The 15,559-nt window shown below is 33.1% G+C and overlaps 1 pseudogene; it reads right to left on the minus strand.

Annotated features, from left to right (window-relative positions):
• Positions 1-3,113: 3,113 nt before the first annotated feature.
• The window catches only part of LOC131855850 (uncharacterized), a 337,138-nt pseudogene continuing 324,692 nt past the window's right edge, over positions 3,114-15,559 (minus strand).

The following is a 15,559-nucleotide window of genomic DNA, read 5'->3' on the forward strand; positions in this document are numbered from 1 at the left end:
AAATTAAAGAAAGAAAAGTTAGAAAAGACATGATTAAAAGAATTTCTTGAAGAAGAAACTCTAAAGTGCAGAAACTTAGTTGTTTACCCAGTCGCTTTCATAGAATTTTGGTGTACACTCTTCATACAATATCCAAAATGGGGCGCCTCTCAAACACACTGAGCCTAGAAATTGTAAGGGTCTGCTTGACAATAAGGAAATCTAGGACGTGTTGCAAGAGGCTAGCTTTACCCCCTTCTGCTTGGCGTTAAAAGGTTACAACAAGGAACTTTTTGCTAGATTGTGCAACTCCTAGCAGAATGGCATGGTCACGGTTGGAAGAATTTCTTTTACTGTGACGCCAGAGTATAGTGAAGAGGTAACCGACCTTTCGAATGACGGGGAAAGAGTGGAAAGGAAAATCTTGGCAAATTATAAGGTTTTCATGAAGCGTTTCTTCCAAAAAGGGGAGATTCTTGCGCCTTTCCAGAATGTGTATGACCTCTTTTCTTTATCAAATATTTTACCTTAGAAGGTAGATACCCTACTATGCATGGGTATCATTCCCTTATCCTGAACCACATTAGGCACCATGAGAGAACTAATATGTCATTTTTCCTATTCTCGTCTTTACAAACGTGCATCCAAAATGGGGCTAATCCCCCACTCTACCAAGGCCTAATATATTAGTTGTATAAATTTGTGGTGGATCACTCCCCCACCATTAGTTGTCTTGCCACTGCATCTAGTAGTGAAGGTAGCTCTAAGAAAATTTCTAGAAAACCCCCCAAAATGCTGCTTGTGGATGCCAAAACCCATGAATCTCACATCTCTTCTATCTCTATAAAATCTATAGCTAAATAATTTGTGACTGTTTTAAAAAAAAATTTCCTTGAGTTGGCTCTGCTCGGTGTTAATCCTAACAAAAGGAAGAACGAAACCCCTAAAAAAATGTTGAAAAAACGCAAAGAAAACTAGTAGTGAGTCGACTAGGAAAAGTATAACAATAGACTTGGACCTGCACAATTCCAAAGAGGAAGGGGAAAAACCAGCTAAGCAGGAGAAGATTGAGAGTAGTTCGGGTGAGAGAAGGTTGGCTAGACTATGTGCCAAAGAAAGGAGAGAAATTAATAAGGGAGAGGAAAAACCTGCTAAGGCCAATTTGGAGAAACTCTATGACCTGGAGGAAGAAGAAGATTCGAAAGATATTTCAAATGATGAGGACTTTCAAGTCGAAGAGGATGAGCCTGAAGAAAACCCTAATGAAGAAATGGAAGAAGAAGAAGAGGAAGATGAGGATGAGAGAAACAAAATGTAAAGTGAACCTGACTCCTCGATCAAAAGCCTTGTCCATCCAAATATGCCAGAGGATGAGGATATGGTTTCATGTTCCCCTGCTTCACACATGGAAATGCATCTATATGACCTAAGAGAGAAAATGTCTACCTTGGAACAAAAAAATGAAGAGCAGGACAGAAAAATCCAAAGACTGTGTGACGCTGTTAATAATCTCTATTGCATCACTGATGGTTCTAGGAATAGTGTCTAGGTATGGCAAAATTGAGAAAAATAAAAAGATAATGGCTAAACAGGGAGCGAAGGAGCAGGATGAGGAAGTGGAAGCGGACCACGATGACACTTGGGACCACAACCTGGAAAGACTCAAAATGGATAGGAACCTGCTCAAGAAAGAGTAGTCGTTCCTTTTTTCATTTCCTTCTTTTTGTTTTTGTTGATTATGTTATGTTCTTGGTGGATTTAGTGGATCTACGTACCCATTAAGATAGACTTGAAGTTTTACGGTTATGTTAAGACTTTTAATTCTATGCTTACTGATGATATGAACACTAAAGATGTTGGTTTTAGGGTTACTGCTAATAGGTATACCGGAGTTGTTTTGTTCGATAGCTGGAAGATAGTTAGAATGTGTAGAAAAAGATATAGGGTTATGAAGTTGTTTGATTATGTTTGAAGGGGGACCTTTTGTGGTGTTCGGTTGGCTGCTTTGTGATTTAATTTTGTAATGTTTCCTTTGGTTCAAGGCCGTCTCTCTGCTAATCTAATGAAAAATATCTTGTGTAATCCGATGCATTCTTTCTATATTTAAAAAAATTCGAAGGATAGAACAAGTAATGTTTCTGTCCAAGACTTTCATCAATGGATACTAATGTCAAAACAGTACAAATTTGCTATCAAGTGCCAGCTACATTAAGTGCTTCTATTAAGAACTTAAAAAATAGATCTCTAGTTGAGATAAGTAAACTTTCTAATTATTGTAAGTGTGAAATGTGAATAACAGCTTGTCCAATCATTGCAGTCTTTCTATATTAAAAAACTGTTCGAAGGATAGAGAAAATAATGTTTCTGTCCAAGAACTTCATCAATGGACTCGAACGCCAAAACAGTAGAAAGTTCTTATTAAGTGCAGCTCCATTGAGTGTTTCTGTGAAGAACTAAATAAAACAGATCATTAACTTTCTAAGTATTGTAACTCTAAAATATGAATAACATCTCGTGCCATGCGATTAAAGTTTCTGTCCAAGACCTTCATCAATGGATATTAATGCCAAAACAGTACAAATTTCCTATTAACTGCACATCCATTCAGTGTATATCGTATTTGGTCTGGATTCATTTGGTCATGAGATTATATGATCCATACTTACAATTCAACGTGAAATTAACATGGCTACAGACGTACATAACAACATATTGCATAATTCTCCGCATGTTTTTATTTAACTGTTTAACACCATTACTACATTGCAGCATATTGTACACAACTACAACATTAAAACAACATTTAGAACAAAATGAATGTCTGTATTCATTTTCATTAATTGCGTCATTGTCGAGCACATATGGAAATCAAACATCTAGATGGAAAGTATGTAGATATAAGATTGTTAACAGGATAAAGTCATTGGAGCAAAATGGCATAATGCTTTATTCATATTTTGCTCCGTTTCAACAAATAACAGGAAGACGAACAGCCTGACGACATCATGACAGCTGCATATGGAAGAATGACTACTATCACTGGTGCTTAGCTCTAAACAAATTTTTTACCTACTACCCCTTAGCGAACCTATCATATCTCAAATCCTCTGTATGTCTAGCTCTAAAGAAATTTATTACCATCCGCCGCGCAACGCAAGAATAAGATGGAGAACAGAACCTCCCACAACACCATAATCTTTAGCTGTTTTCTCATCATGCATTTGTTTTCCCATATAGACGATCCTGCAAGACAATATTCATCATGGAAATCAAGAATAGTATTTTGTTCTTTCAACACTTTACCACATGTAGTTGGTAATGCAGATTCAAAAATATATGTCTTACCTCTTTCCATTCTCTAAATACATGAAATGGAAACTCATTTGAAAAGCTGCAGTTACCAGGAAGACTGAAACTATATGATGATGGATACATCTTTTATGGTTTTGGGGTTGGGTAAGCCATAAATTTGTGGATTTATGAATCTTTCTTGTTAGAAAGAAAAAAATAAAAATTGTTGCACTGTGACTGAAAAAATCACTGCAGAGATTTGATTTCAAACAACTCTAAGAATACCACAGATCTTTATACCAAGACATTAAAGAAACCTAACAAACTAAGATTAGAATAAAATCTCAACAAAATTTTGAGTAACTTTCTACCTTTGCTGTAGGGGTGGTATTCCTTCCCTTTCCTCGACCAGGTCTTTGATCCGCTCGATGGTATCAGTGGGTTCGATATCAATCTCTACCTCTTTTCCAGTAAGGGTTTTCACCTTGATGGAAAGCCCTCCTCTTAACCTCAACACCAAATGCAGCGTTGATTGCTTCTGGATAATATAATACGCAAGAGTTCGTCCATCTTGCAACTGCTTCCCAGCAAATATCAACCGCTGCTGATTTGGTGGGATACCCTCCTTGTCCTGGAACAACACAATCCATTGCAAGCCCAACTCATTTAAACCTCTCAATCCATTAAAAATAATTCACCCAGATCAGCCTTTGCAAAAAAGTTCAAACGAACTTTGAAAAAAATAACTCAACTCACAGTAAAGGTCAAATAACCAAAATTTAAATAATTCTACATCGTACAGGCCCCAGGGGAACAGGCAAAGCTCGCCTCGATATTCACCAAAAAGATAAAAGCAAAGGCTGACACAACGGAAACGCACCCAAAAAAGATTATAACAAACCCTGAAAAAACTATATAAAAAATTACATTGAAAAGCAGAAAAATATAACTAAGAGACAGCACTCAACATATAAAATCTTTTAATAAAAAACACATTTTCGATAAGAGATCGGCATAAGCTACAATTGAAAACAGCTAAAATATTATTAATTGTAATTGTAACATAATAATTCTGACAGAAAGCTGAAATTCGTTAATTATGATACAGAGCCCACACAGAAAAATCGAACTCAAACCATTCAAAGAAAAAAAATTTATCACTCAAATCCCAATAAGCGAAAGGAAGGAAATTGAGAAACCTCAATCCAATAAATGTGCACCAAAAATTCCACCCACTTGAATTTTTGCCTTGACATTGTCGATGGAATCACTGCTCTCGACCTCAAGGGTGATAGTTTTTCCTCTCAGAGTCTTCACGAATATCTGCATTTTTACTTTCTTTTCTATACCTACTCAAGAAGATATGACCAGTATGGTTCTATGTAAGATAAAGAACTCCAACCAGCCAAACTATTTCAAACACATATTTATAGAAAGTATCTATAGTTAAACCAACCATACGTTTAAAAGGTAACTCATGTAAAAATCAGTAAGTTGTCATTTTCATGATATGTTGCACATAGCAATTTTTAGACCACTAATTCATAACTCATTCATGATAGTCATCTTGCCATACACAACACCTACCTCACATACTTGTCAAAAGTGAATTCCATCATAAATACCAGCTGCCAAAAAATAATCTCCTCCAGGACTCTTCCACCAAACAAGTAATCATCATAGTAAATAAAAGAAACTCTTGTAATCCCAACATAGGAATCTTTAATACTAATCTGCTAAATCTTAGGACTTCCAAAGTGGGTGCAATAAATAATTAAATAATCAACATGTTAGGACTCTAAGATTGAGGCACCTTAATCCCAAAATGTGAAGATTAGGAGGGTGTTTGCTTTATTGTGCCTAGATATCACTAGAAAATAATATGTAAAAATATAATTTTTTGTATTAGAAATCGAGAGACCGATAATCGGAGAGTTTATACAAAAGAGGTTATGGGAGGCAGAGCATCAACCACCAAACAGTGAAACCAGAGAGACTAAGCAAGTAGCATATACAGTCACCTACTAACCACAACAAAAAAGGGAGACGCTGAAGAGTACAAAAACTAAGTTACTATCATAAGGCACTACTGCAGAACCTCATCCTGGTCCTCCAGCCTTGTGTTCCTTCCATCCAGACCACCTTCTTCCTCTCCAAGATTTGGGAGCACATCTATATCTTGTTGAAGGGAGGAGGCCTGGTATCTTGGAGTTCCTTGATCAGTTTCTTTACTGCATCATCAAAGGTGGTTTGGTTCTCTGCGATCCTGGCCCATTCATAACCATCTTGCATTTCATAGATAAACATGGTTGCTCTGCCATTTTTGAGGAACCGCACCAGTTTGTTCCTCTCAACGTTCATCAGAAAGCATATATGCACAACAATTTTGTAATGTGTGAGTTTTAAAAAAAAACCAGTAAGTTCACTTTCATTGCCTTGAAACTTCTCCTCATTCCTAAGTTTCCAAATAAACCAAAGTATGAAGGAAGATAGAATTTGCCAGAATAAGTTAGCATCCTTCTTAACCCCATGAATAAAACTAGTAATTATATCAAGAGTACAGACATGTTCAGTGATAAAAATTCCAAACAGTAACCAAATTTCTCTAGCAAAAGGGTAGTAAAAGAAAATGTGTTGTGCAGTCTCGAGCTTCCTGCAAACAGAGCATAGGTCGTATGCAGCCGACTTATTCCTAATAGGGAGTCTATCTAGTATGAGTTGCGACCTAAAGCATTTGATCTTAGGGGGGATGGGAGATCTCCAAATCTTCTTAAAGGTTTTTTGCCATGCATAGGAGTTATGGTCAACATACCCAGAGTACTAATATGATCAATCACCAAGCTGTCATGGTTGAGCAAGTTATAAATAGATTTGGCTTTGATCTTGGGGAGGGTGGAGCCATCCTTCCATAGGAATGAGAGGTATCTATGAGCGTCTACATGAGTGTTTCTGGGGAGATTGAAGGTAGCGCATGTTTTTTTAATCATATTGTAGGTCCTCTTATACGAATCAGGGAGATCATACTTCTTGTAAAAATATTCTAACTTTAAGCTTTTCAAAATCTTGTAAGTGATATTTGTATTTCAATGTGATTTCTAATTTAATTTTGTAGTGCATTTTGAACAGATTATTTTAACATATTGTAGACACCTAAAATTATCTTTTAATTAAAAAAATATGTATTATTTATTTAATTATTTTATCATAATATTACCTTTTTCAACTTTTAATCGTAGCCCTCCAACTTGTTCACATAGATCATAATCTTAATTCATAGACATGTGACAAGTGTTAACCATCTCTTCATTCACTTTATGCTTTCTCCAAAGTCAATTCACCTCTTAATCTCCTCGCTTCACCTCTACCTAACCTCAAATCCTATTAAGTCTCTCTCTTTAATGTGATCATAGCCATCCATAATCCCACCTCTTAATCCAAAACCTTTATTTGTAAGATGATATCTATAAAAGAGGCTTCCTCCTCCAATAACCCAACACACATAGTCAAAGAATTCTTATATTCTCCCAAAATCACTTCATCTATACATCATACAACATCCATTTTAATGAAGGGTACTCCCCTTATAAACTCAAACACACAACAACAATAGAGAAACAACCATAAAAGGAAAGAAAGAATCACATGTTTTCTATTATCTCAATGAAATTAAATTAAAACATTTAGAAAATAACATGCTATAACCACATGGGCTTTCTTATTACATAAATATGCAAGCCAGATCCACAATCTACACTATAAGATCTATCATCTGTAACCCTCATTCACCCATTCATATAGCACTTATACCCTCCTTAGAATGTTCTAGAAAGTGTAACTTTTCTTCTTTTGGTGCTCAATGGTCTATCGTTTCATTTTTTTTGCCCAGGTGGAATTTCATTGAAACTTGAGTTTTGGTGGCACAACTTTTAGGAGCCATAACATTTGACTTGGGTGTACAATTCACTATTGTAACATATAATTGGAAAGTTCACAAAGAGATCTACAACAAAAAAATACATCAGATATCTATGTGTTTGGTTTTCAAACCTTTTTAAGGCCTCTTACGTTTAAAATTTTGAGTTTTAAGCTTTATTGGATAAATTACCCGGGATGAAAGCTTCAAATGATATCTTTCAAACCATACAAGATATTAAGATGATTCTTTCACCAATCATCTTTTTTTTTAATATTGGTCCTTGGGACCAATTTACATGTCCATACAACTAAAAATGAGAAAAAGTCCTAAAAATAACACGTGACTATTTTTTGGCCATTTAAAGATTTATATATGTCATATATAGTGCAAGCAACCTAACGGGCTCCAAGAAAATTAAATAATAAACACAAAACCAAAGGAAAATAGAATAATTCTTTTTAGTTCATGCAGGATTGCTCCTACACCTTGAATGCTGCTATATTAGACACTTGAAGTAATTTAAGAAGAGACCTTGTCACATCTCAGGTGTTTAGATGAAAATGAAGGTAGACAAACTTTTCTTTAGACAACGATAATGAATCTTCAACAAGCCTTCCTTTCCACTTGACCAAATACTCTCATATTCATTTTTTCTTGTACTTCTACCAACACGTCTATCCAAGATGTCTTATATATCCTCCTTTAAATTAGTTGCTACAATATTCTGCTATGCTTCTATTATTTCATCTTCAATACTAGCTTCATGTGGTAAAAGCACATAATTGTTTCACATTTAGGCTAACTAATCAGTACAAGTGAATTTAAGTAATTCTAGCTAAAAATTAATTATACTGAGAAGCGTAACCCTATAGTGACACCCACCCATTTTTTCGTGTAATTTTAATGATTAGAAATTAAAAAAAATAAAATTAAAGACTAAAATCTAAATTAAAAGGAAACTTTCTATTATTATTATTATTATTATTATTATTATTATTATTATTTATAATAATGACTAACAACAGAAAATTTAAAAATAAGTTTGAGAGTAAAATCTAAATTAAAAAACAACTTTCTATTATTATTATTATTATTTATTGAACTTCTAATTTTAAAAAATATGATTTTAAATTTCGATTTAAAAGAAACTTCCATGTATTTATTTATTTTTTGCATGCAAATCATTTCATATTCTAAGATAAGGCTCTTAAAATAATATTTTTAAATCTAGATTAAAAGAAGCTTCTAATTTAAAAAAATATTTTTGAATCTAGATTTCAGAGAAACTTTTTTTTTTTTTCATCCAAACCATTTCGTATTCTAAAATAGACTAAATTCTAATAAATATTAACCATGTGAAATTAATTAATCTGTGCTAAAGTAAATATTTTTTAAATTTGATATCACTTGGCGTCTTCTACATCAATTTTATTTATAAACTATAGGTATGCTAGTTTTAGTCAAGCATATGGTCCATAGAGATTCATTATAGCTATATTATATATGGGCCATAACTCCTAGTCTTATAAATAATTGTTTTTTTAAATGTTAAAAAACCCTTTTATAGATCTATAAGTGAATTTTCCATAATATATATCTTTTAATATTTTAATTAGTTTTTATGTTTTATATATATATATATATTTGAAAGTAGCTCATCGGCACTAAAATATAAGGTTAATTATCTTGTAAAAGAAACATACTTAAATTTTGTTTAAAAAAATTTGAAAAAAAATTGAACTAGAGAAAAGAGTCTTTATCAAGATGATATAATTAGTTTTAAATTTGGATAGATAATCAAGAAAAAATGTAACACCAAATGGAAATTTATATTTAAGTACATGCAACTTTTCAAATTAACTGAAAAATATATATACATAAAAAATAGTTAAAAATATATTTTTCACTAAAGTTTCTAGTTACCAATATACACAAAAGAATTGAAGAAAAAAGGTAAATTTTACTATATAAAGTGTGATGCCTCGTGTAACTTCAATTTGAGCATTTTATCAACAACTAAATTACAGTGTTTACTTTATAAGAAAGTATATTCAAATAATTTTTAAATTTTTTTGAAAAATTACAAACATAAAATACACAAAAAATTATATATTTTATTAGTTTACATAATTTCAATATTTAGAACAAATATTTCATTTTCTATTGATTTAATTTAAAAGGTTGAATTAGTATTGACCATTTGCTTTATAAAAGTGTGACACAAGTGATATTTTATCTATAACTAGGAATTTGGAATACATCAAAGCATTAGATTATAAACCACGAAACATAAAGTGCTAAGAAATTAATCCTAATACATTCAATAAAGGTATGAAGATGAAATACCAAAATAAAATGCAAACTAAAGCATGTATCCCCTTCATTGTTCCTCCATTGTTCTTCATTCTCCTTCAAATTTGATGTTGATCTGACCTACAAAGCAAGAGTCTTACAAGTAAGATGAATTAAAGTTGACAACATAAGGATAGTTGAAATGTGGTTCATTCTCATGAGAAAAGATTGATAAATTTATAGAAGATTGAGGACAAGATTGGAGAATCAAGATGGATTCAAAAAGATGGCATAAATAAACTTTTGACTAGGCATATCTCATTTTTTTAAATTTAAATTGAGATTAAAGAGATATTTTCCAAGAAAATAAATCAAGAAAATCAAAATTTGACTCGCTACTTCTATTTTCAATTTTTTAGGAATATATGATAATGATTTTTGAAAATCCTATAAAGCAGATGATGACATACTATCCATTTTTTAAAATTGCGAGAATATGAGAAAATAATTGATTTAAATTGGATACTGATTTATTTTAATTGTTAAAATAATTTTCTTTATTTATTGTCATTTTTGAATTTGGATGATGATAATTAGAAATTAAATTAATTAAATAAAAACAAATAAAGATTTGTTTCCATTCTTGATTTTTGGAAGAAGATCATTTAGATTTTATTAAATAAATAAATAAATATTTAATTATGCTGAAATAATTGGCTAATTAAACAATTTAACGTAATTATTCAATTATGAGAAAAATGAAATTGGATTTAATTAAATAATAAAGGTTATTTAATTAAATTAGGATTGAACTAATAAAATAATAAAGATTATTCAATTAATTTTTGGAAATGAATGATTAATGATGAAATGATTAGAAGAATAGAAAATTTGAATTAGAAGAATGACACTTGATGAATTAATCGATTAAGGCGGAAATGTTAGTAATTTAGTGTGCACAAGCATAGTTCAATTTTTGGGTGGCTACAGTTGCCCCTCTTTGAGACAATGCTATTATGAGCATTGTTTCAAAGAATAATCAAGAAATATACCCCATATATGATGCCCCCTCGAGGAATTGGCCGAATTTTTTTAGAAAAGAGGCCAATTTATCGAAAATAATACCATGACTAGACCAAGATGACTGCAATGATTGAAAGAAGAAATATTAGTTAGAGGAAATTAGATGGAGAAGAGTCAGTGACAAGAAAAAATATTGCTTTCACAAATGCAACTAGTAGGTGAAATCCTTTATTTGATATGGAAAAATAGATGCAGTGCACCATGGCAATGAAGGCTAGGGCAATAGTGCGATCACTTTGCGTAAAACAGACACATTGCAAACAAGGAATGGTTCAAAAGATCCTAAGACGTGAGTGTGTTTTCCCTAGAATTTTATGAAAGACTCCACAAACAAAACCAAAAACAAGAAAGACCATGAGCCACATCAACCACTCTAAATCACTTAGTGACATCATCGAGTAACATAGGAACATGATCGAAGATAGTTCAATGAAAAATAAGATTCATAAATTCAAACAAGTCAAGCACCATTTTGATCTTGTTGTCAAAAGTGATAATGTTTATTTGATGATAGGATGATCACGTTGTATGGTTTCAGGGAATGCAATACCCCATTTAAGACAGGACACAGTATAGTTTCAAGTATACCACACCCTATATAAGACCCATGATAATGTTGACAAGGACTGATGATATTGATTTTGATTGATTGATAAGACAAGTTGACCAATTTGAATGCTTGGTTGGTTGAATAGTTTGTTTGTTGATGCATGATTTGCAAAGCGCAATGTTTTATGTGTTTTCTGTGTGATGTCCACATAGATGTCCATCTATGTGAAAAGGGGACTGTTTATTGCTGAAATGAAATGACAGTGATTGTATTTGGATTTTTAATATTTTCCAATTTTTAGAGTTTTTTAATATATTTGATTTTAGGGTTTTTTTCAAGACATTTAATGAATGTTTTTTAATTATTTCAGGACATTTTTTATGTTTTTGGATTATTTCAGGATATTTTTTGAATGTTTTTGGATTATTTTAGGATATTTTTCAAATGTTTAGTGATTTTTTCAGGACTTTATTTGATTTTTCTGGATTTTATCCCCAATGTCTAGCAAGGCAAGGAATATGACAGATAGACAAATAAGCTTGCTAAAATGTGGGTGGATAGAGGGACTTGATAGAGGCCATTTGGTATGGAGACAAATTAGATTCAATTCATAAGGACAAGTGTATGATGGGATAAGGGATTGAATGTGATAATGTAAGAGTAATGGAAGGTCACGAGGGACATATCAAGAGTTTATTTAAACCATGTTTTTCATTTTTACCTCCTTATTTTTTTATCAAGATCAAGGGATGCACTTGGACTGGACAATGATAGGATATGGATGGGACAAGCAAGATAAAAAATGGATAATTCATATGAATTGAACGTTGTGATAGGCTAAGTGATAGGATGGGTTGCACTAAGCCAAGAAATATCAACGAAAGGTTGTAATAAGACAAGGAATATGGACGAAAGGTTGTAATAAGAAAATGGATAAAGACCAAAAGCTATGATAGACTGAAAGTTGTGAATAGGATATATGGTGTTCATAAAGTTCATCAGCCTTATCAAGATTAAAGGTGGAAAATGGAATATGGACATGAGGGATGATAGGATAATGGAGGAGAATGAAAGGGTATGATAGGATAATGAAGAGGAATAGGATATGAAGGAGGAAACCTGCCCCCGGGTGTGGTGTGCAAGAAGTTCATAAATTACGCATGATGCCTATTTGCTAGGTTTTCACAATGGTACTTTCCCAAGGTGCCTACTTGCCAGGTTTTCACCAATGGACGAATTTCATTTTCTTTGTCTTTTTCCTTTTTTTTTGTTATTTTTGTTTGGGGGTTTTGACATTTTAGCTGAAAATGGACACATGATAGGGGATGGAAGAAAGACCTAAGCATCTTTTTGTTTGGATAGTAGCCTTGAAAAAAATTGACCATGACCTTTAAAAGTATGCTCAAAGACGTTGGTAGGATAAGGACATGGAAAATGAGGTGAAACTAAGGCAAGGATTTATGCAAAGGATGAGATCAAAGGGATGGAAGGATGCAAAATATGTAGTGGATAATGGATAGGGTATTGGAAGAATTGTGTTTGAGTGGATAGAAATGTTGGCAAGATCGACATGGGTACACACCTTGAGGGGTGATGGACAGATGGAGGAAAAATGGATTTTGGATATTGAGATTTTGATGAAGGGAAGGCTATGGATTTTGTGACATAAGGGCCCAAAATGGATGAAGAAGGTGATGAAGGAATAGAATTGGAAAGTTTAGATGGAGGAATATCAATTTAAAATTCCAATCTGGGTTTTTATTTTTGTGCTTCAAGGAGCTTGTTGGGAATCCACATGGTTTTTGATGTTTCTTTGTTTTGTAGTTCCTTGGAGTACATTGCTTGCATAAGGAATTTCAGAACCCATATAGATTTTTAATTTCCTTTCTTTCTCTCAATGGCCCTGTATGGCCTTTTGGATATTTCCTTTTTTTATAGATCATATTGTTCTTTATTTTGACATGTCGATTATATTGGACATGTTGATCCTTGAATACATGTGGATTGTTGGTCTTGTGAATTTTATGATTGGCATCCAAATTTATTGGAGGGGGAAAGGAATGTATGAATGGATAGGAATGAAATGGAGGTCTTTTGGATAGATGAAAGTTACTAAAGGATGTGTTCTTTTGCTGACCTTTCATAGAGGACGAAGGGACATAAAGACCTAAGATAGATGGAAGGGATGAAGGAGAAGGGATATGTTTGGATTTTTGATGGATGTTGGATTTAGCAAGGGTACCAATGTCTTGAGGAATGTCATTGATGCCATGATGATTAAGACTTTATTTAACATGGAGGAGTTCTTGCTTGTGAAGGTCTACTCCTTTGTCTTTAAAAATATTTTGGCCTGTAGGATACTCTTTTCTTTGGGAAAAAGACACAAGTCCATTATGAGGTGGATATGATAGGATGAAAATAATGAGATTGTGAAGTGGATCAGATTGGACCAAAGTGGATTATTCATGAACATCTTCCTCCAAAATGTTATCTTCATGAGGGGGATTAGAATCAATGACGAACTCTTCATGAGAAGGAATGGGGGGAATAATGGGATCATCAAAATAAATGAGATCTTGGAGTGGATATGTAGGAGTGGGATAATGAGATGGAGTAAAAAAGGGATCTTGTGCGGGATTTAAATGGATAATTTGATCTTGACAAGGAGGAAGATCATTGGATTCCTCTTTAAAGGTTCTTTGCTCTTGGATTTCAACATAATCATTGGGAAAGATGTCTTGATCTTTCTTAGGACGTGGAATGTCAATGGGATTTGAAAGAACATTTTCTTCATAAAATGGAAGGGGGTCATTTCGAATAGGATGGACTAGGATATCTTGATCTTTCTTAGGAGGTGGAATGTCAATAGGACTTTGGATAGGATGGACAAGAATAAGGGAATCGTAACGAGTTTCTAGGGAGATGGGATCTTGGTCAACAATTGGATGGGATCCTAAGTTTTAGGATCTTGATCTTGATTTTCTTTAGGACTCATTTCTTCATGCTCTAAATTATCCTCTTGACATGGGGTTGGAATTTGGATATGCATGGGGGATTTTGGAAAGGGATAAATTCTTTGACATGAGGGAAATGGACTTTGAATGGGACTCTCTAAAAGAGAATCATATGATGGAAGTAAATCTTGCATTTCCAAATAGTACAAGGGATTTGTATAAAGATATTGATTAGCATCTATGGTAGACAACCCTTGGGAGGATGCATTATTTGATGTATCATTTGGAGGTAATGGTGGAAATTTCTCTTATGAAGCTTTAGTAGATGATATGAGAGGTTCTTGTGAAGCTTCAAAAGGTGTAGGAATGGATGCCACTAGAGAGTCAATTTTCTTATGGTGGGATGAGCCATTGCTAGACATAAGTGCATGATTTCGATCTTTCTCAAAAATCACTTAGGACTCTCCTTAAGAGCTTTGTAATAGAGCCACCTTTATTTGGAGACACATTTGAATCCTTGCGAAGTTTTGACATGATTGGGTTCAGATTTTGGACTCGTTTGAAGGTGATTTGGTTTTGTTTTGGTGCTACATTTTGATTTTAAAATGGGCTTTGGTTGAATTGATTTGACATGTTCAAAATTTGGTATGGTGTGAGTTGCAAGTTTTATTTTTTAATTTTTCATTGTAGATGTTGATATTTATTTGTTTGTTGAGTTTGTTGTTGATACTTGACAGTCGGTTGAACCAATTTTTAACATTGTGTGTTTGGGTGAGCATATTGTTGAAATTGTGTTATTGATTATTTTGGTTGGATATGTTGAACCATTGGTTGTTGTTGGATAATTCATTTTTGTTGTATAGTTGGTTGTTGATTAAAGATTTGATTGAATGAAATTTGATCAAATGAAGTCTGACTTGGGATTTGGTTCAAATTTGAGTTTGTTGTTTGAAGTTGTTCATCGTGTCTATTTATGTGAGGAGAGTCAGTATGTGTGATCATTCAAAAAAGTTTGATCAATGTTTCTTTGTTGTTGGGTTGGATATAATTGTGATTTACTTGGATCAAACCTTGATTTCATTATGTTATTCATTTGACTAATCATCAGTTGATATGCCAAAATTTGTTGCATCATAGGAGGTTGGAATCTTGTTTCAATAGACATGTCACTATGCAATGTTTTTGGGATTTTTGAATTTAGGAATGATGTATGCAATGAATGAAACCTAGGTGATTGAGAATGCAACTAAATTTTTTTTGGACTTTTGAATTTTTGGAATGACAATGATATGCAATTAAATGTAATTTTAAGGAATATAAATGTGACCTTTCTTTGGACCCTTGAAATCTTGGGGGTTTGATAAATGTTATGCAACTAAGTGCAACTTTGTGTTATGAACATGCAATCTAGGACAAGACTACAATCTATGTTTTTTTTGTTGTTTTTGAAGATTTGGACAAACGTTAAAATGCAACCCTGAAGTTGTGACCCTT

The sequence above is a fragment of the Cryptomeria japonica genome, chromosome 10, assembly GCF_030272615.1.
Source record: "Cryptomeria japonica chromosome 10, Sugi_1.0, whole genome shotgun sequence".
Taxonomy (NCBI): domain Eukaryota; kingdom Viridiplantae; phylum Streptophyta; class Pinopsida; order Cupressales; family Cupressaceae; genus Cryptomeria; species Cryptomeria japonica.